This window comes from Rhamphochromis sp. 'chilingali', assembly GCF_963969265.1.
Source record: "Rhamphochromis sp. 'chilingali' genome assembly, chromosome: 2".
Classification (NCBI taxonomy): domain Eukaryota; kingdom Metazoa; phylum Chordata; class Actinopteri; order Cichliformes; family Cichlidae; genus Rhamphochromis; species Rhamphochromis sp. 'chilingali'.
The window spans coordinates 37,276,362-37,297,138 of NC_137930.1; the positions used below are offsets into that span (position 1 = coordinate 37,276,362).

The 20,777-nt window shown below is 38.4% G+C and overlaps 1 protein-coding gene across 1 annotated transcript in view; it reads right to left on the reverse strand.

Annotated features, from left to right (window-relative positions):
* The window catches only part of atp8b1 (ATPase phospholipid transporting 8B1), a 37,105-nt gene extending 20,847 nt beyond the window's left edge, over positions 1-16,258 (reverse strand). The window contains exon 1 of the mRNA XM_080867567.1: positions 16,085-16,258. The gene's annotated coding sequence lies outside the window, so the exon portion shown is untranslated. The remainder of the gene's footprint in view (positions 1-16,084) is intronic.
* Positions 16,259-20,777: the final 4,519 nt, after the last annotated feature.

Sequence of the window (20,777 nt, forward strand, 5' to 3'; positions counted from 1 at the left end):
ATGCAATCACTCCCTCCTTGTCATCACCACCTCTCATTAAGGATGAGCTTTTTATAGCCTATTTGCGACGACTGGAACAGCAGGACAAACCTCCAACAGCAGTTTTCAGAGTTTAAAGCAAAGTCTTGTGTTTGAAAAGTTTATCTGAAGGGGAGGTGTGGTTCTGTGACATTTAATAAAGCAAACCTTGTTGGTCTTACCGCTGCACTGAATGGCATGACACAGATAATAACCTATGTGCTTCTGTGCGGTTCAGTTACTCAGTGGAACACAGATTATTTATCGACTGCTAATAATAGTTCCTCACAAAAGAAACGTTTCTGTCTTCTTGTTTCCGTCGTGTTCCCTAAAAACTACCGTGTCCACCTGTTTTTGGAAATTACAGAGGTCTTAAAGCACATCTTCAGAAATGAACCAAGCCGAGTGCAATTTACAGGATGGAAATATACAGGATTTGGTTTTCTCTGTTGATATTGTATTTTAACTGTTGTACAGTGCTTTGAGACTTATGTCTGAAAAGAGTTGTATAAATAAACTTTACTTTCTAACAAAACATTTTTCCAGTTTACTTAAACCTGGCATAGTTTTCATTTTTTCCTAATGTGACTATTTCTTTTGCCAACTTTGCACTCTCCACGACAAAGAAGAGAATCGGGGAAACATCCAGTCTCACAAAACAGCACGAGGCACAAGATCCACTTCAAAATATAGTTTGCCCTGATGAGGTAGCAACCTGAAATCCTCGCCAATAGTTAAAATGTGCAATTTTAGACCAGAAACATATTTACAGCCTGGTACAAAATGTTGTTGATCTCTGTAGCGACTTAGTGACAACTGTACACTGGTGACAAAACAAAAAAACAAAAACAAAAACCCACTCATCCATTTATTATTAAAGTTTAAAGTTATGTATTTTAAGGGGAATAGCTGCCACCTGTCTTCATGCTACACCAGTCTCTGACCTCAACTGTGTTTTGTGTCTTTTGGAACATTTGTAATAGAGTTATATGATAATAATAACTTTATTTGTGTAATTAATCCCATTTACCTTTGGGTGACTGAAATTCTAATATTGGATGGTATGTTAATTAGCACTTATTAGCAAGTAACTAATCAACCAAGAAATTAACCAAGCTTTATAGCTTATTTTCTTTGTCAGCTAATACTAGAAAGCACAAATTCAGGGTTTAAATATCCAAAAGATGAAAATTTATTTTCATAATATCAATGTGTGTCCATCTTTTGTAGACAGATTAAAGGTGGATGTAGCTACAATGATGTCATCCACTGGTTTCTGAAGCCTCGAGATGAGCGTTTCCATTGTTACAATCTTGTGTGGGGGGGAAAACTGGATGTGACAAAGAAAGGCGGGTCTCAATGTGGAACTGTACGCTCATGGGCTCACAACTTGTAATTGATAAGTTGTTACCCAATAAGCTTGTGATTTCATGCCACAAATAAATTTTTAAACATTGTGTCTAACACCTTGTTTCAGTATATATGCGGCAATAGAGGCAATATGCATGACGCCATAGTTCATTTTAAATAAACTAGAGGGTTATAACTATAACATACATGACTTTTTAAAAAAAATAAAATAAAATTGTTTGGTCTTACCTCAGCTTTGATAGATAATGTAATGAATTGGCCATTTTATGGGAAATCTCCCTCTGACATCTGACTGACTAACAGTTCCTGATTAAAAGGCGCCAAGCTCAGATTGGCACGCTCAATCAGCTTAATGTTTAATGTTGTTAAAGAGTCTTTTAGCACAGCTGATAAGGTTGATTAATTTGGTTTCCAAAAACCAAACATAAGCACTGAACAATGTCAGGAGACACAGAAATGTACCAAACAGAGCTTAGCAGGCCACTCGAGGCAATTATAGTGCAGTCAGCATCCTGTTCTTCGTCTTCATATTAATGAACACTTTTTCCACTTTGAATTTAAACATCTGTCTATCTGTATGCAAGCGCTCTTCCCAAAAAGAGGTTTACGTCAAATTAAAACTGCACAATGAATAAATCAGTGGCAGCTAAATTTCAAGCAACTCATTCAGATTCAAAGCTTTGGTCACACTTGGAGCTTTTGCTAATATTGTTTTTGTTTTTTTACAAAACAGGTGTACTTAATGACACGTCAACACGTCTGCCATGTAACAGGCCCATCTGACAGCTGACATTGCCGGCTTGGACCAGCTTTTCTTGTGTTCCTATTATGAATGTGAGCCACACAAAGAAATTCCTTTCCACTTGTTGGGCAAGAAAATCGAGTTTTAAAGCCTTCTTAAGTCATAAAGGAAAAATATTTTAGTCATTGAGTCTTCAGTCTACACAACCATGGTTTCAAAGGTTTCTAAACCAGACGACATGTTATGTCTCAGTGCATTTATCACCTTTATCTCCACAATCAGTGTTCATGTAACAGCGTTTTTGCAGGAAATGTTCCATAGCTTGTAACTGATTGCCCAATTCTATGTTCTGCCAGCTTACATTTACTATTTATTACCAGCTCGGTGTCAACATTTAATTAAATATTAATCATGCTTTCCTTGCCAGAGCCTCTGTAAAGGCTATTTATTTATTAATTGGTAAGCACAGAAGTCTTCTCACAGACCAGGAACACAGCTCGGCACGCTTTGTGCATACATGTTTAAGCCCCGCCCTCCTCACAGCCTGTAGTGTGTTCCCATGCGTCGTGTTCGTCAACAGTATTTCACAACTTTAATTAACAGTTGCAGCAAAATTTCCACCAATGACTTGTTGGCACACATGAATTTCATGTCTGACCCACAAAAAACAGGGATGAACATATTTAACACACAACGAACACACAATATACTGTACATGCAAGATGGTTAATAGCTATGTATTCACTGCCACTGAATAAAGCCGTTTTGCTTAAAAGGTTTTATGTCCCATCAAAGATAAAGCAGAGCCATAGAAAGGGAAAGAAAAAAAAAATGGGGCAGTAAGAGTATGTCTTCAGACTCTTGCTGTGATTATACTGATAATAATACACTCAACAAAAACAGCAGGAAACTGCTCAAACAGACTGAACAAACAAGGTAATATTCAGATCGCTCCTAAAAGTTTTCATTCAGCTAGAGATTTATATAAGAAGTTCATTTCTATTCAAGCTCTCCATTTACAGTGGGTGTTTTGGCTGAATGGGCCTTGTTTGAACATACAAGTCCAAACACGAAAACATGGGAACACAGAGATTTGATGACGGGAGGGCCGGGAGAGGAAGAGGGGGATCGAGTGTGTAGAGTAAAAACTTGCTGCTCTGACCTCACTTGGCATTTCCACCATCTCTCAGCAAAAACGCCACCTTTAAAAAAGTCAAATTATTCTAAACAACAGTCCGTCTAACCAGAAAAACTTTCATCACCCAGTCAAACAACACCACGCCAAAGGAACACACAATGCCAAATAATGCTCTGCGTCACTCCTGCATTCACGGATATATCCTTTAAGACACCTGTCATCACTGCAGGTATGCATGCCATCAAAACAACTTCTTCCAAGCGAGTTGGCTTCATAAATGCACAAGTCTAAAAGTTCTGTTAAGTTACAGTTTTGCAGCTGCTTTAATAAAAAGGCAATTACTGGGAAATTTGTCAGGATATCCAGACCAAGACTTCCTGATGTGTCCATGCGAAGTACAAAGACAGCTGATGGTTACAAGAATGCACTCCAGTAAATGCAGCCGTCTCCAACAACTCCGTGTATGTTTGTAAGAAATAAACAGGGTCTTTATTTCAGTGTGACCAGCTGTAAAGACACGCTAAAGAGCAACACACCATGTCCACCTAAGCAATCCACTTAACATAAAAACAGCTCTGGACCAACGGAGTGGAGCTTTAGCCTTGCTTAAAGTCAGATGCATCAGTGTCAACATGCCCACAATATTAACTCACTCTTCATGTTTAAAGTGAAAAATCCACAGTGTTGTTTCAGAAAAAGCAAAAAAATACAACCAAAGAAGGCTCAATGATCCGTGGACTAATATTCAGTCAATTAACAAGGGGAGAACATGATATAGAACTCATTCAAACAAATGCAAAATAGATGTGTCTAAGAAAATATATATCTGGTACGGGAACAATACTTTTGCTGAAAAGAAGTGTCTGCAGCGCATAGTGAGGACAGCAGAGAGGATCACTGGAGGCCTCTCCCACCCGTCTCCCAACTCTACAACAAACACATCATCCGACGTGCGAACAGTGTAGTGAAGGACACTTTCCACCCCTCAGATGCACCTTTCTCCCTCCTTCCATCTGGCAGACGGTTTTGCAACATCAAAACCATAATGACCAGACACTGCAAGAGCTTCCCCCCCACCCCCCAAGCAGTCAGAGCCCTCAACTCACTACCACCAAACAACTGATATACACAAACGTCTTACAATACTCACCAAAAGACTCAAAAACAATAAAAACTTGTACAAATTCACTACAAACTGGACCTGAGAACAACATGCTTATTTGCACACTCAGTGTGAAGTAGTCAGACTCGAACGTCAAAGAAGGTGGTAGGGAAGCAGACTATGCAGACATTTTAGGTTTCCAAGGTGAGCAATTTATTTACAGTGAACTTAATTTAATGTAACTTAACAAAACTTCCCCCAAATCAATTCAATTAACAAAACTCAACATAACATGGATCTGGTGACACAGCTCACCTCTCCTCTCTCCTGCATCTGGTAGAGACTGGCTTTAAATAGGGCCATCAATTTCCCTCCAATTGCCCAGCCAGTACCACTCACTCAACTGAGGGATCTAAAACTCTACACAGATTATCTAAAAACACAAAACCTCTACACACTTCTAATATGCACATTTACACAACTAAATGGCAGTATTAACGAAAGGAAAAACATTCAACAAATCACTTTAAACCTTAACACAAACAAAATGAAGTATCTCTATGGACAAAGAAACCCCTCCACTTGGTTTGACCTGCTGGTGTCATATGTGACATCATCAGGACTTTAAAATGAGGAAATGCCAGGCGGGCGTTTCCCACACCTGACCCTTATGACGACTGAAAAGACAAACAAAGTAAGTATGAACAAATGACTTAATCTGTAACATAATAAAGTATGAAGAAACATAACTTAGTATTTGTCTTAATTTGCAGAATGTTTGATTTGCCGGCAACAAAACGCTTACACAAACAAACCCGGGATAGTGAGTGAAGCAATGTTACTTGACAAATAGCAAATCATAGCAAATACATAGAAACGGAATAACGTGTACAATGTGCAAAAAAAGTAAACACATGTGGGACAAATGGAGAGAATTATAACTGCTCCTCCACTTTGTCACACTCAGTCACACGGTTACTGAACACATCTACATAATACTATATTTGCACATTTTGGACCTTACACATGCCTTCGTCCTGTCTTGTCTACAATATCCTGACCATAACTTGAACCTGCTATTCAATACCTACTGCACAATCCACTTTGTATTGTCTCTGTCCCATCTTTGTTTATTGTACAGTTAGTATTGTATAGTTATTATTATAGTATTGTATACTTAGTAATAGTACTTTTTAATCTTTATTATAAAGACAATAACGATAACAAATAATCATTATTATTTATTTGTAATTCCTAGTTTTCTATCTCTTGCAGATAGATCTTTTATATTCTTATAAATACACCATGTAGGGCTTGGGGTGAAACAGCATTTCAGTACAGTGGAACCCCGACTTACGAATACCCCATTTAACGAAAAATTCAAGTTACAAAGGCACTTAACGGCAATCTTTCTGCCCGTGTTACGGCAAAATGCCCGTGTAACAAAATCTGCTGGCTCTGATTGGCTGAGTCCAGAAGGCCCACAATGCCTTCCGAATCATGTGACAACCCCCTTGGCTTTCGTACTTGTGCTTCGCTGTTCCATTTGAACAACGTATTGTTGTTGCAGTTAGCAATTAGCCTATAGCCTATTGTTCACTCAAAAGGAGCGATGGGTGCTTCTACTTATGAAAATTTTTCACTTACGAAAGACCCTCGGGAACGAATTACTTTCGTAAGTCAGGGTTCCACTGTACGTTGTATACTGTGTATATTGTTGTACTGACAAAGTTCTTGAATGTTGAATCTTGAAAGAAGCATTGAATCATATGAAAATTATTTGGTTTTACAAAGCTGCAAATGAGCCGTTTATCAGGAAGTTTCCACTCCTTTTTAGTTTCCCCTCCTTATTAGCCAGTCATGATTTTTGCATCAAAATTACTATAAATATGCCATTACTGCACTGAACTGGATGATGCTGAGAAATTTCCCAAGCATATGAGAAAAATGCTTGTGTTTGGCCACGATGAGTCTAGCATTGCATCATGAGCTCCAGCTTCACACGGCTCTAAATGAGTCATTTGAGACCCTTCCTTTTCAACTTTTAAATGTTTATGGTGGTAATGAGACACACTCTTACCGTAGTTCAGGAAATAGTTTCCCTTATCATTATTTTTTTATTTTACCAACATGTCTCATATCTGTTGATTTTAAAGGCTGGCAGGGCTTTTGTCTCACACCACAGACTGCACTTTATAATCCAGTTAACATGACACAGTTGAAATGTAGAAACCTGCCCTGTCAGAAACAGTATCAATGAATACTACTCTTTGGGTTTGAAAAAAATGAAAGAAAAAAGGTTTGAGTTGAAATATAATGGTAACAACTTTTTTTTTTAATGCTTAATTTTCTTGTCTCAACAACCACCATGCTGCAGAGGGGATCGTGCTTTTTGATGACCCTTTCCTTGTGTCATGACTCTGAGATGGCTGTTCAAATCTTATGTTTACAATGAACAGCCAGTAACGGGGGAAGAAAAAAAACAAAACAAAAGGGCACTTTGGGCTGTGCCAAAGACATGAAATAAAGATTATTTTGAACTGTGAATCATACAAAACTATTCTAGAACAGTGCAGTCGTTAAAATAAAGAGCTAGGTCCCCTTTAACTTCTGGAACTAGACAAGTGAAGTTAAATGTCTTTTCCTGTGGCTGATATCTTCAATCTGTTGTCAATATTAAATGTTAATATATTTTCAAGTTCTTTAGGAGGTATAAATAAATATATCAGACACTACTGTGAAATAACGAAGAAGCGGAACCTCATCAACTTGACCTAAAAAGCTGGTTTTATCACCTGGGAAGTCAACTGAGGTTGAAAGCAGCCTCATTAACAAACAAATTCATCAGTTTTCTTTCCCGAGAGCTCAGCGGTTCCTGCACAGGTCTCCCTGATAACAGATAACGACCAAAGTGAGGCTTAGAGGCAGCCACGCTCTTCAGGATCGCTCTTCAGAAAACAGGTTTTGCTATCTGGTACAGGATATCCCTATGGCAACCAGGGGGAGCAGGAAGGGGTGGGGGGGGATTCACAGAGTGGGACAGAATAGAGCATACCTAACTGACGACACTGAAACCTGAGGAGGGAGGAGGTACAGCGCTCCGTGAGACTGCTCAGGTGAGCCTTCAGACAAGTCAAACAAGAAGCACAAGACTGCGGATCTGTAGATAATGACCCTTAAATATCAAATTTGCATTTGGCCTAATATTTAGTCTATGTCTTCTCTAAGATCTGCGCAGAAAGCCATCCAAAAAAAGTCAATTAAAAGATACAGAAATAAAAATGTAATCATAAAATAAATGACTTTGGGTGCCAGTTTGCAAGTAAACTCAAAGTTAGTCCCTTATTGATATAATGCCGTACCAGCTGTAAATATAATATTTACAGTTTGCAGCATTGCGGGAAGACCTCACTGGAAATAGTTATGCAGTGTGTGAAGTTTGAAGGCTGAAAGGCAGCTTTTGTTTTTAGTAAACAGTGTCTTCACATCAGGGTACATGAACAGGATCGAAGTGCACTTTTGTATGTGTGAAAAATGTGTTAAAGTCATGTGACTGCATGTTTGTTTAGGTGAAAAACAAGTTTGAAGAGCAAAACAAAAACAAAAAAAACAAACCACACACAGGCATGTATGAAAATATGAGCTCACCAGATGGTTGCCTGAGTTAAACTCTGCTAGCGTAGCACACCACATCCACTGTATTGTGGGTAATGTAGGCCTCAGGTTTCAGAAATGAAAAATACAAACCAGAGACGACTACTTCTCTAAATGTCCATCATTAATCTGAGAATATTGTGAAATATAAACACAACAGCAGGAACTCAAACAGCAGTCATCCACTACCAGCTCCAGTATTTGTGTTTCAGTTATTAGAAAAGAAAATAATCTGATAAGAAATTTCACTTGGCCCATTTCTACTTGGTTCATATCCAGAAGAACACAATTACAATAAGACTGAGGTTTATTCATGTTTTCTCAGTTATTTCCAAAGCCTAAAAGAGAACAGCATCGTTTTGGACTTTACAGCAGGAAAGATGGCTTCCATTATGAAGATTAGTGCTGTTAAAGGTGTCTGACATTTAAAAGTATGAAAAAAATCGTAAATAGCATTAAGTCACTGATCATTCCAGTTTTCAAGAAAAACGCATTTTTCTTACTGCTGTGCTTAAAACTCAAAACCATCTCTACATTTAGAGAATTTTTTTAAAATCATGAAATATTTAAAATACTGCTGCTGACCTACAGAAAGCTCACACGAAATATACTGTACTGGTCTTAACAAGGTTGCAAATAGAGCTTCAACATGCAACAAGAAGAAATGGGAGTGAGACAAAACATTTCTTTGAGCATGCAATTTATTGAAAACAACGCTTAAACTGAAACAGGTTGTTTTATAGCTGATCAAAAGTTTAGGACCACACCTCCAAAAAACCTGTAACCACCCCCAAAACAGAAATCAAAGTAGCTCCACCATTATTGATGATCACTTCATTGCAGGATGCTTCATGCAAGCACTTCCATGAGGTGAGTGGGAACATTTCTCAAATTGGTGAAGAGCATCTCCTGTCTGGAACTGTTGTCCATTTTTGTAAACTTCCCTTGCCATCCATCCCCAAAGCTTCTCAATTGGATTTAGATCAGGAAAACACACAGGATGATCCAAAAGATTGATGTTATTCTCCTGGATATATTCCCTTGTTCTGTGTACTGTCTCGTTGTCCTGTTGAAAACCCCAGTCGTTACCACACAGATGAGGGCCATCAGTCATGAGGAATGCTCTCTGCAACATCTGGACATAGCCAGCAGCCGTTTGACGCCCCTGCATTGTTCCACTGAAGGAAAAAGCATCCCAGACCATTATAGTACCCACGCACTGTACATGTCAGTTGGGATCTGCTTGTCATGGCAGTGATGTTAGAAACCATCAGGACCATCAGGGTTACATTTTTTCCTCTCTGAGAATAAAACTTTCTTCCATCTTTCATTGTCCCATGTTTGGTGCACTCTTGCAAAGTCTAAATGATCGGTTCTGTGGCGTTCAAGGAGACGAGGCCTTTGTAGACGTTTTTTGTTTTTGAAGCCCTTCAGTCTCCGATGCCGTCTGATGGTTATGGGGCTGCAGTCTGCACCAGTAACTGCCTTAATTTGGGTCGAGGATCATCCAGTGTCTTGATGGACAGCCAGTTGGGTCCTCCGGCTCAGTGCTGGTAAAATTTTGGAGTCTTCCACTTAACTTTTTTTGTTCCATAACCCTCAGGATCATTTAAGAAGTCCCAAATGACTTTCTTATTGCGTCCCACCTCAGCAGGGATTGTGCGCTGCGTGAGACCCTGCTTATGCAGTTCAACAATAACACCACATTCAAAAAGGGAAAGTTTTTTTGCCTTTGCCATCAGTACGTCATGACAGTGTGACTACCTGACAGAAAATGACAATGAATCCACATTTTTGCACAGATTTGGCCTTTTAAAGGGATGTGGTCCTAAACTATTGATCAGCTGTAAAACAGACTGTTTCATGTTAAGCGTTGTTTTCAATAAATTGCATGCTCAAAAAATGTTTTGTCTCACTACCATTTCTTCTTGTTGCATGTTGAAGCTCTACTTGGAACCTTGTTAAGATCCAACCAAGCAAAATATGATTTTTTTTTTGCCATTTTTCAAGTGTTCTAAAACTTTTGATCAGGACTATACATAAGGAGAATACACTCAAATGCTGAAAAACTGCTCATTAAATGAAAAACATATTTAAGAAGAGAGGCATTTTTTGTTCTAAACAATTAGCAATAACTGTCAAACTAACAGGTTTGACTTTCAAATTTAGATGTTGAGAAGAAACATTTTGTATGTGAATTTGGGCATTTTGAAAAGGTTTGTTCTTAGTTTTTGTTTGTTTATATTTTTAAATAAACATAATTGGTTGTAAGAAAATGAGATTTTACAAGTCTGTGGTACTGCTGAGCCCTAATCCACAAAACCAAATCCCTTGTTCCTTGAATTAAAACCTAAACCTGACTTAACGCTTATGGAAGTCATTTCTGATTTTCCTGCTAACAGAGTCAAAAAGGGGGAAGAAAACAAAACCGATTTGGTTGACCTCATTTAAAAAACTGAAAGATATTTGTGTCTGTGGAACTTTGAGGACAGAATAGATGCGATTGGTCGCATTAACACAGAGTCGGGTTTCTGCAGCACCTGAGGGGAATCCGTGTGAGCTGATGTCTGTAATACCCAAAAAAAAAAAAAAACCCCCAACCTGAACAATGACTGCCTGTTCTCTGCAGAGTCGGTGTTAAATTCCAGTACAAAGCTAAACTATTCACCATATTCCTGCTTCTTTAACATCTTCTTTAATACTCAGTTCTTTTCAGTCAGCAGAGTCCATCTCTGTATTTTAATGTAAAACAACTGAGACTGGGGGAAAAAAAAAAAAAAAAAAAAATCATAAAAAGGTTGTTTTTCAAAAATCAGTTTGATTCATTTGAGGAACATTTGTAAACTGTAATGTGTGGTCGCCTCAGCTCAACGGGAGAATATTATTCCTGCTTTTGTGTCATGACGTTTAGATGACTGTAGATTGTATTGTGATGACACAGACGAGTGTTTAAACAGGCTGTTGAGAATTTTTAGTGAATTGTTACTCACTCATTTTTAAAACAGTTGTTTATCCGTTTGTCTTATTGTATCTCTGTATTGGCTATAATGACACTTATTATCTAATTAAGTAAAAAGCATTTAATAAATAAACTTATGTTTACATTATGAAATATATATTTTAACTCATTTACAGATACGTGCTTCCATATGTGTGTATGCTATAGCCAAATTTAACAGGTAAATGATTAAAGAAAGACTAATCTATAAAAGTTTGTTTGGTTTTTAAACAGTTGTTTAAAACAAGCGGCTGATTCAGCCGACGTGACGGGCTGAGGAAGGTGGTTCCAAAGTTTAGGCGCTATGACCTCAAAGCATCATCATCATCACGTTTGGATTTAAATTAAGAACACTTTAAAGACCTTAATCCTTTAATTAGAATAAGATCTGAGGAGTTCTCATATTTAAGCCACACAGGTTTATGCCATCACTGTTTCATATAGGAATTTGGTTGCTCAACAGTTTGTCCTCCATCACACTTTCTTTTTCACAATGCTCTTAATGTTTACATGAGTGGCTGAGTAAATATGCACATTAAATAAATAAAATAGATTAAAAAAATAGAGGTTTAAAAAAAAAGGGTAAAAGGTAGCAAAGATTATGAAAATTCTGTACTTTGAGAAATGTTTCATGTTTTGCCAACATGCTGGCAAAGTCCTCACCATCTGTACTCTTGAAAGTTGTCGTCTCTCTACACTCTTTTTTTTTGTTCCCACTCACATTAATGACCCGAGTATATTTTTTCGCCTCCAAGAAACTGATACGTTTTCTATGTTGCCCCATGTCTACTTCTTTTCAATAAAACAACCAGCGTCTTAGTGTCCCCATTTGAGATGTCGTTTTCGTACAACTTCTCTATTAAATATAAAAGATGTAAGATGATTTGAAAAACATGTTTCTGTTTGCATTTAGATAGCTTGCAAAAGTCTTTTGGGGAAAGTGAATTCTCTGTCTATATAAAATAGAAGAACTGCGTGGCCCTGGGGCAAACCACTGTACCGCTAGGACTTTAACGTTTCTGTGGATTAAGATGAAGCTCTAAGACCGTGGCAGGAATCACAATAACTGGCTTTCCCCCCCTTTTTAAAATAACAAACACGCATAGACTTCATATCCTATGCAGTCAAATTCTATTTGACTCCTAGTTTGCATCTGTTTGCCTTTCCTCACATGTGAGCAGTGACTGAAACCTCAAGATGGCTCAAGGTTTGATTAAGAAAGATTCTGAACAGAAGTGGTTTTTGTTGGAGTGACCTATAGGGAGGCCTCAAGGCCAACAAAGACACCCACACTCAGTTTACATTCTTAAATCGGGGGCTCTTGGTAAGTAATTTTAAGGATTTTAAAGAGTCTGGGGCAGAGGGCCACAAAGGAAAAATAAAACCATCAAACCAATAATTTATTAAAAAGCTTCCACAAAGCTGCTTTAGCAAAACAGGTGAACTGGCAGAGACGTTGCCACATTCCCCTCTGGGCACAGTGAGTATGTCAGGGCAAGTGGTCACAAAAGTCTGCAAGAGAACTAAACGGAGCCTGTAATGACCTTGTTAAGAGTTTTACACTTTCCAATTCATTTACTCATTTATTTAAATTCAGTTTAGTCTCTGATGATTTCCAGAGTTTTGCTGGTTTGGTTTTAGTTTTTAAGTGTCTGAAAGTGAATGAAAATGAAAAACTGTGTACATTCATTTTTGTGTGTCTTCTAAAAACGGGTGGTATTGATTAGGGGCAAACCTTAAGTTCAGAACAGGTACAAATAATACACTGAACTCACATCCCAAGTCTCAATAAACATCTGTATTAAAGGATGGCCATCTCTGGGCTACAGGCCATACTTTTAAAACCCTGGTGCTCACTTTAAATTACCCCCATATAGCAAAACTATTGCAGCTGGGCCATTGCATCTCTCGGGGGAAATACAGTTTAAGGACCAGGTGTCTTTGGATATGCAAATAACTCAGAGCTTAATGAAGGAATTAAGCGAGATTAATGAAGCGTACTCCTTACTTTATATGCCAATTTAAAAACATTATTTCCCTAATTATCAGTTCAAGGAGTAAATAAGCGATTAGTAATTACCCTAAATATTAATTAAAATACCTAAAGATGGACTCAGTGTTCAAATAGGTGTTGGAGGGGAGAGAAAAAGTTGATAGATTCACTTTCATGGTGACAAGAAGACAGATGTGAGCCTTCCTGTTATCCTATGTGTTCCTATTATTCCTGTTTCATTGTCATAATGTTTGTGAAAGTTCTTTAGCAGATATTTGCGGATAACTCAGTAGCAAACATCGGATTTATTAAGTACGCTGGCACAAAACACTTCCCGGTGTCGTCACGTTGTTAAATCTGACGCTTATCTCAAACATTAGCCATGGAAGCATTTCTTAAGCTTAGACATGGATGGTACTGGGGGGGAGAAAGTATGATAACCTAATAAAAGAAGAAGGGCAAAAAATGAAATGAAATGAATGAAAATCTGTGATATTATTGAATAAAGCACTAATTTAAGAACAGACTCCTAAACCATGGATAAAAGCAGATAGACAGTCGTGACAGCACGAACAGAAAGCTTCAGATGGAGTAAGTGAAACCTGTCCGATCGTCCATATGGAAAATTTGAAGAAAATTTTAAAACAGCCTTCGTGAAGCCTTGACCTCACATCACTCTTCTGTCCATTTGCCTCTCAAGTCACGATTCAAATTCTCTGTCTGTGCTTTCAAGGTCAGGCATTTCCATAAGAAGTACGAATATTTCCCTAATTAAAGAGACTCCAACTTGCTGCGTCTGCTGAGGAAAAACTTCCTTGCATGTTTATGGAAAAAACATCCAGGCTGGCTGGGATGGGTGTACCCACCAGCCGCCATTGTGTTCACAAATACAACAGTAGCCACAATTGAGGGTGTCCAGGCTTGAATCACAGTGTTTTAACTGCAGACAAGACGTGTTTATATAGTAGCCATATGTAAAGGGCTCCACTTTTTTACTATCAAATGTTAGACCGTGAGAAGTTTGCAGCATGGAGAGGTTACGCAAGTTATAAAGAAGGAAATGGGGTGGCGTCAACACAACTAAAATTTATATGGAGGCCTAGAAGGGACACAGGGATAATAATAATAAGTATTATTATTAATTCATTGTTTGAATAAATAACCTTCAAGTCATTCAAAAGTCACATTCCAAAATTAAACAATATGTCCTCCGCACACTAAAAACGCTGGGTTGTTACATCTAACCACACGTGGGACTGAGCCTGTTGAGCCACTGTCAGTTATATGTATATGTAGCTCAGATGCCAGTTTAGTGAGCGTAGTGCCAGCCCTCGTCACAGCTGATGTGCATCTATCCAAAGCCTTGGGTTTTATAATCACACAATGCATCTGTATAGCTGGGCTTTAGTTTTGTGCTTGTCTAGATTAACCTTGCATGGGCTCGGTCCAGTTAAGTGACGTCATTGATTGTTGACCATGTAGATACAAATACAATAAAAATAAGAACAATAGTGTAAACAGGTAAACAAAGAAAAGAGATACAGAGTTGCCCACAACACCAGGATGAAGTATAAATGTACTCAGTCCACTTGGTAATCCCCCTTTCATTTTATAATCTACATTCTTCAGAGTAAACACGTGCTGAAAACCCAGATTTTAAAATCAGTTTTTAATAGAGCCGTAAAATGAGCATGTGATGTTTAAGTTAAGTGCTTAATTTTTCTGTCTTCTGTGACAGCCAAATTCTGGAATTCACCTCAGTCAAGTTTCATTATTCTTATGGATTTTAATCAGAATTCCCAAACTTGAGCAAAAGCAAAAGATTTCATTGGAAGCACATAAAAAGATATTTTTGTAAAATGCAATACACTGTGGTTTTTTTTTTTTGGACACATCTGTTCAATACACATGTCCATTTACCTCAGACACTGAACGAACACAGAAACACGAGGAATGGAAAACGTATGATAATTTTCGCAGCTGTGATTTGCCTTAGTCATTCTGGTATTTATTGTGGAACACAGCCACTTTTACCAGCCCTCCAAGTTTTTCTGGGTATCACAAATGTAACATGAATACAATTTGATACCACATTGAAATACCATAATAAAGACATGTCGCCCATCCAAACACAATCCAGACTGTATTTGGTCCTAATTGCAGCTACTTTTGGCGACCCACAGCTCAGGTAAGGCGCTGGTATGTGTTGTATGGCAGAGGTGTGGCCCAAATGTCAGGACCTTTGTCCCATACAATGTGGGCTTGTGGCAAAGCTGAGACTGCACCACTCAAACCTCATTAAAAGTGTTAGTGAAGACCAAATGTGGGCCAGAGAAAAGCACGGACGTGAGCCACAGCAGACAGAATAATCCACAGCATACTTCAAATTTATCTGATTTCAACCAGGAAGAAGAATGTGATTGTGACGAGACAGGTGATGCCCATGTTTTCATGCCCATGGGGCTTAATTTTATTTATTTGCTTATTTTAAATCTAGGGAACACATTAAGGTATATAAAAATATAGAAGTACTGAATATATCCCAACCCCACTCAGATTCCAGAGAGATTCCACTTGAGAGCAACTGGATCCTGTTAGGGAAATTCCTCCTAATGGATCATCATGTTATGATCATTTTTGAAGTTGTAAATTGCTGAATGATACTGACTTGAGAGCTTCTAACGTGTAGCCTTCCTTCACAGGAAACAAAAGAAACGTAAAAGTAATTGTTACTACCCAGAAATTTGGAAACAATTCAGACATCATTCAAACAGAACCAGCAGCTTTTTAAAATCATTTTTGTAAGTAGCCTAAAGCAGTGTTTCCGCTAAAATATGTAGTAGAGATTTTAAAGTTAACCTCTTCTTGGACATGACAAAAAGACCCTTATTTCAAAACATTCGCGATCATTGAGGAGTTTCCAGTGGGAAACTTTAACCGACAACAGAGGAAAGGTGAGCCGCCCAGGGGAAACTCTGGTTTATGCCCAATCTTTAACACTTACAAACCTCACAAACAGCAAAGTACTCAAAGCAACGCTTATACGTCTATATTTTAGCTCGACTTACTCGTTTCCTCGTCAGAATAGTATTAAAAAGGTGAATCCTGCTCTCAGTCGGTGTCCGGAGCGCTCTGTCACCGCACCATGTTGTCAGCTTCTTCCTGATTGTGCCGTCTCAGGCAGCGGCTCCCCGCCCTTCTTCTCCCGCTGCCTCACCTGGTTTAGTCCACACAAACCTGCCGGACCGGTCTCTCCTCCTGTCCCGAAAATAACAGCGGAAAACGACGCGTTTAGGGGGCAGGCTGCAGCTGCGGAAGTGGGCGCGGAGGTGTTCTGGTCACGTGACGGACAGGTAAAGGCGTCTAATTGAATTTCTAATTAGACCATGTGGTGGCTCAAAGGGCGATGCTACGTGCCTGGATATATGATGAAACGTGTCGGGGGGTTTTATCGCCTTTACGGGGTCTTATCGGGGTCTTTGTAGTGGGGAAAAGTGGGGCAGACCACTGGTGCTGTGCACAGTGGTGGTAAATCCAATACCGATGCCAATGTTTTTTACCTTTATCATTTGTGTGATGAATGTTTGTCAAGTTGCAAATTCTGAACACATTTTAATAACCACTAAATCACAGGGAGTTTTACTTCCCACAATAACTACACAACAAAACACAACTTTCAACTTTTAATGCAAGGTGTTTTTTTTTGAAAACCTGTAATGTAAACGTACCTGCCACATTTACATTTACAAAGAGGACTAATGTTGTGTTATTTAAATGTGCTGCACGCTATAAATTAAACAGACACGACAGTCAAGACAAAAATAGGTAAAAAACGACGTATCAGTCCTATCACACTGGTATCAATCTTATACCAATACCAGCATTGGCATCGATGTTCTGATCCGCTTACTTCTAAAGACTATCCAGAACCCTAATGAGAGGTGGGGCCTTAGCAAGCCTGCAATGGCCCATATCAAAATGAGTCAGCACTACGGCATGACACACATGGCCCTTCATTTTAGAAACAGCAGCAGGTCCCTCTTCAAATGATCTGATGACAGGGAAGCTCATATAGTAGCAGCTTAAAGTCAGTCCAAGCAGTCATGTATCAAAGCAGGTCCAACATTATACTTTAATGTTAGACAAATGAGGTAAGCCGGCATTGTGAGCAAGCAGGTGTGCTTCAGGCCGATGAAACCTAGCTTGCCACAATCATTGCTTCTCAATCAAATATTTGTTGGCAGTTTATATTTACATGACGATACCCAAACTTATTATAGTTCATTACAATTACAATTAAAATTTGATGTGAAACAAACAACCAAAATAAAATGTCCTTTTAAAAGAAATGTCCTTAGTTTTAGTATTTTCAGTATTTTTTAGTTGTCAAAGACTGATGAGGTTCTTCAGTGAAAACTGATGTCTGTGGTTTTATTGTGAGTTTAGACAATAAATTGAGTCTGAGTTTCCTAAATCTTGAGCCTTTTACATGTTCTCTATACCATAATACAGGGAGTGCAGAATTATTAGGCAAGTTGTATTTTTGAGGAATAATTTTATTATTGAACAACAACCATGTTCTCAATGAACCCAAAAAACTCATTAATATCAAAGCTGAATGTTTTTGGAAGTTGTTTTTAGTTTTAGCTATTTTAGGGGGATATCTGTGTGCAGGTGACTATTACTGTGCATAATTATTAGGCAACTTAACAAAAAACAAATATATACCCATTTCAATTATTTATTTTTACCAGTGAAACCAATATAACATCTCCACATTCACAAATATACATTTCTGACATTCAAAAACAAAACAAAAACAAATCAGCGACCAATATAGCCACCTTTCTTTGCAAGGACACTCAGAAGCCTGCCATCCATGGATTCTGTCAGTGTTTTGATCTGTTCACCATCAACATTGCGTGCAGCAGCAACCACAGCCTCCCAGACACTGTTCAGAGAAGTGTACTGTTTTCCCTCCTTGTAAATCTCACATTTGATGATGGACCACAGGTTCTCAATGGGGTTCAGATCAGGTGAACAAGGAGGCCATGTCATTAGTTTTTCTTCTTTTATACCCTTTCTTGCCAGCCACGCTGTGGAGTACTTGGACGTGTGTGATGGAGCATTGTCCTGCATGAAAATCATGTTTTTCTTGAAGGATGCAGACTTCTTCCTGTACCACTGCTTGAAGAAGGTGTCTTCCAGAAACTGGCAGTAGGACTGGGAGTTGAGCTTGACTCCATCCTCAACCCGAAAAGGCCCCACAAGCTCATCTTTGATGATACCAGCCCAAACCAGTACTCCACCTCCACCTTGCTGGTGTCTGAGTCGGACTGGAGCTCTCTGCCCTTTACCAATCCAGCCACGGGCCCATCCATCTGGCCCATCAAGACTCACTCTCATTTCATCAGTCCATAAAACCTTAGAAAAACCAGTCTTGAGATATTTCTTGGCCCAGTCTTGACGTTTCAGCTTGTGTGTCTTGTTCAGTGGTGGTCGTCTTTCAGCCTTTCTTACCTTGGCCATGTCTCTGAGTATTGCACACCTTGTGCTTTTGGGCACTCCAGTGATGTTGCAGCTCTGAAATATGGCCAAACTGGTGGCAAGTGGCATCTTGGCAGCTGCACGCTTGACTTTTCTCAGTTCATGGGCAGTTATTTTGCGCCTTGGTTTTTCCACACGCTTCTTGCGACCCTGTTGACTATTTTGAATGAAACGCTTGATTGTTCGATGATCACGCTTCAGAAGCTTTGCAATTTTGAGACTGCTGCATCCCTCTGCAAGATATCTCACTACTTTTGACTTTTCTGAGCCTGTCAAGTCCTTCTTTTGACCCGTTTTGCCAAAGGAAAGGAAGTTGCCTAATAATTATGCACACCTGATGTAGGGTGTTGATGTCATTAGACCACACCCCTTCTCATTACAGAGATGCACATCACCTAATATGCTTAACTGGTAGTAGGCTTTCGAGCCTATACAGCTTGGAGTAAGACAACATGCATGAAGAGGATGATGTGGACAAAATACTCATTTGCCTAATAATTCTGCACTCCCTGTACTTAAAAAGACTAAAACTAACAGTGAAACTAATGAAAAATACTTTTAAAATAAACATTTTCAAACAACAATCCACAAATTCAAATCAAAATTACAATAAAAACTGATTAGAAAATACAAACCTATAAAAACTCAGTGAATGCCTTTATTGAACTTTTTCTAATTTTGTGAAACATTATGAGGCAGCACACTGACACACCCATATACATATTTCTGTATTGCTTAATCATCCAGTATCTACAAAACAATTAGACTGCTTTATAATTTTTGAGTTTGATAAGATCCAAAGATTCAAACAGGAAGTGGCATTATGGGGCGATCGTAGCTCAAGAGTTGGGCGTTTGTCTTGTGATCGGAAGGTTGCCAGTTCGAGCCCCAGCTCCAACAGTCATTGTGTCCTTCGGCAAGACACTTCACCCGTTGCCTACTGATGGTGGTCAGAGGGCCCAGTGGTGCCAGTGTCCGGCAGCCTCGCCTCTGTCAGTGCGCCCCAGGGCAGCTGTGGCTACACTGTAGCTTGCCATCACCTGTGTATGAATGTATGTGTGTGTGAATGGGTGGATGATTGTGTATAGTGTAAAGCGCTTTGGGGTCCTTAGGACCAAGTAAAGCGCTATACAAATACAGACCATTTACCATTACTGTGCAAGAGTCTTGAGCCCCGGTGAAAGACTTTTTGGCAGGTTAGAAAACTACAAATACCATTCACTGTACAGTCATCCTTTAAATTAATAATAACAGAGACATTAAAAGAGAGAGGCGTGGAAGAAGTGTAATTTCTGAATCAAACTGCAAATGTTGGGCGATTTTATCAGATTTGGCTGGTGATTCTGTACATGATTTTTTTTAACTTCCTATTTACCACAAAAATTAAAGAGAAGGCTCTGATTGATCTGTAAAAATAGTTTCTCTGTCAGCACATCGTAATAATTGTGTTATACTTCATTTATTTCACTCTAAAGGCATCTATTGAACATTAACTGTTACATTTGTAATGTGATTTTGGAGTTTCAGTGAGATGCACTGTATGTTTAGCTTTGATTTAAAGCCTAAGTCACTGTGTCACTCTAACTCTCAATTCTTAAAACCCAGTGCAATTCCATGGGAAAGTGTAATGGGGCAGCATTACACCAAAAGCTGTGTTTAACAATATCTTAATATGTATTTTTTCTTAATCTGAGAGTTTACATGCTGCCGATGCTTCTGGTGCCTTTTTATGTTATCAAAATACTTTGCCAGCGCTGATTTTCTCTCCGTTGTTGTTACACCTAAAGAGATTCTACAGATTAGCAAGTATAAAAAATATTTAAAGATCAAATGTATGTGCTTTATTTCCCTGTCAATCATAAATCTTTTTTGATCGGTTTAATATGAGGCTAAGCTCTTCTACAAATACTCATTATAATGATGTTTATTTATTTATTTTTTGTATATATATATAACACCCGACCTACTATTTACTATGAAGGCCTAAAAGTGCCTAAAAAAATAGTAAAAACTGCAACATATCTAAGATGATGATAATAATAATAATAATAATAATAATAATAATAATAATAATAATAATAATAATAATAATAATAATAATGATATTAATAGGCCTACTACTACTAATAATGTTAGCATTTATGAGTCTGTAAAGTGTGTTGTGATGAATTTTCTTTTTTCTAATTGTCTTTTCTTAATTATTTCATTTTTCAT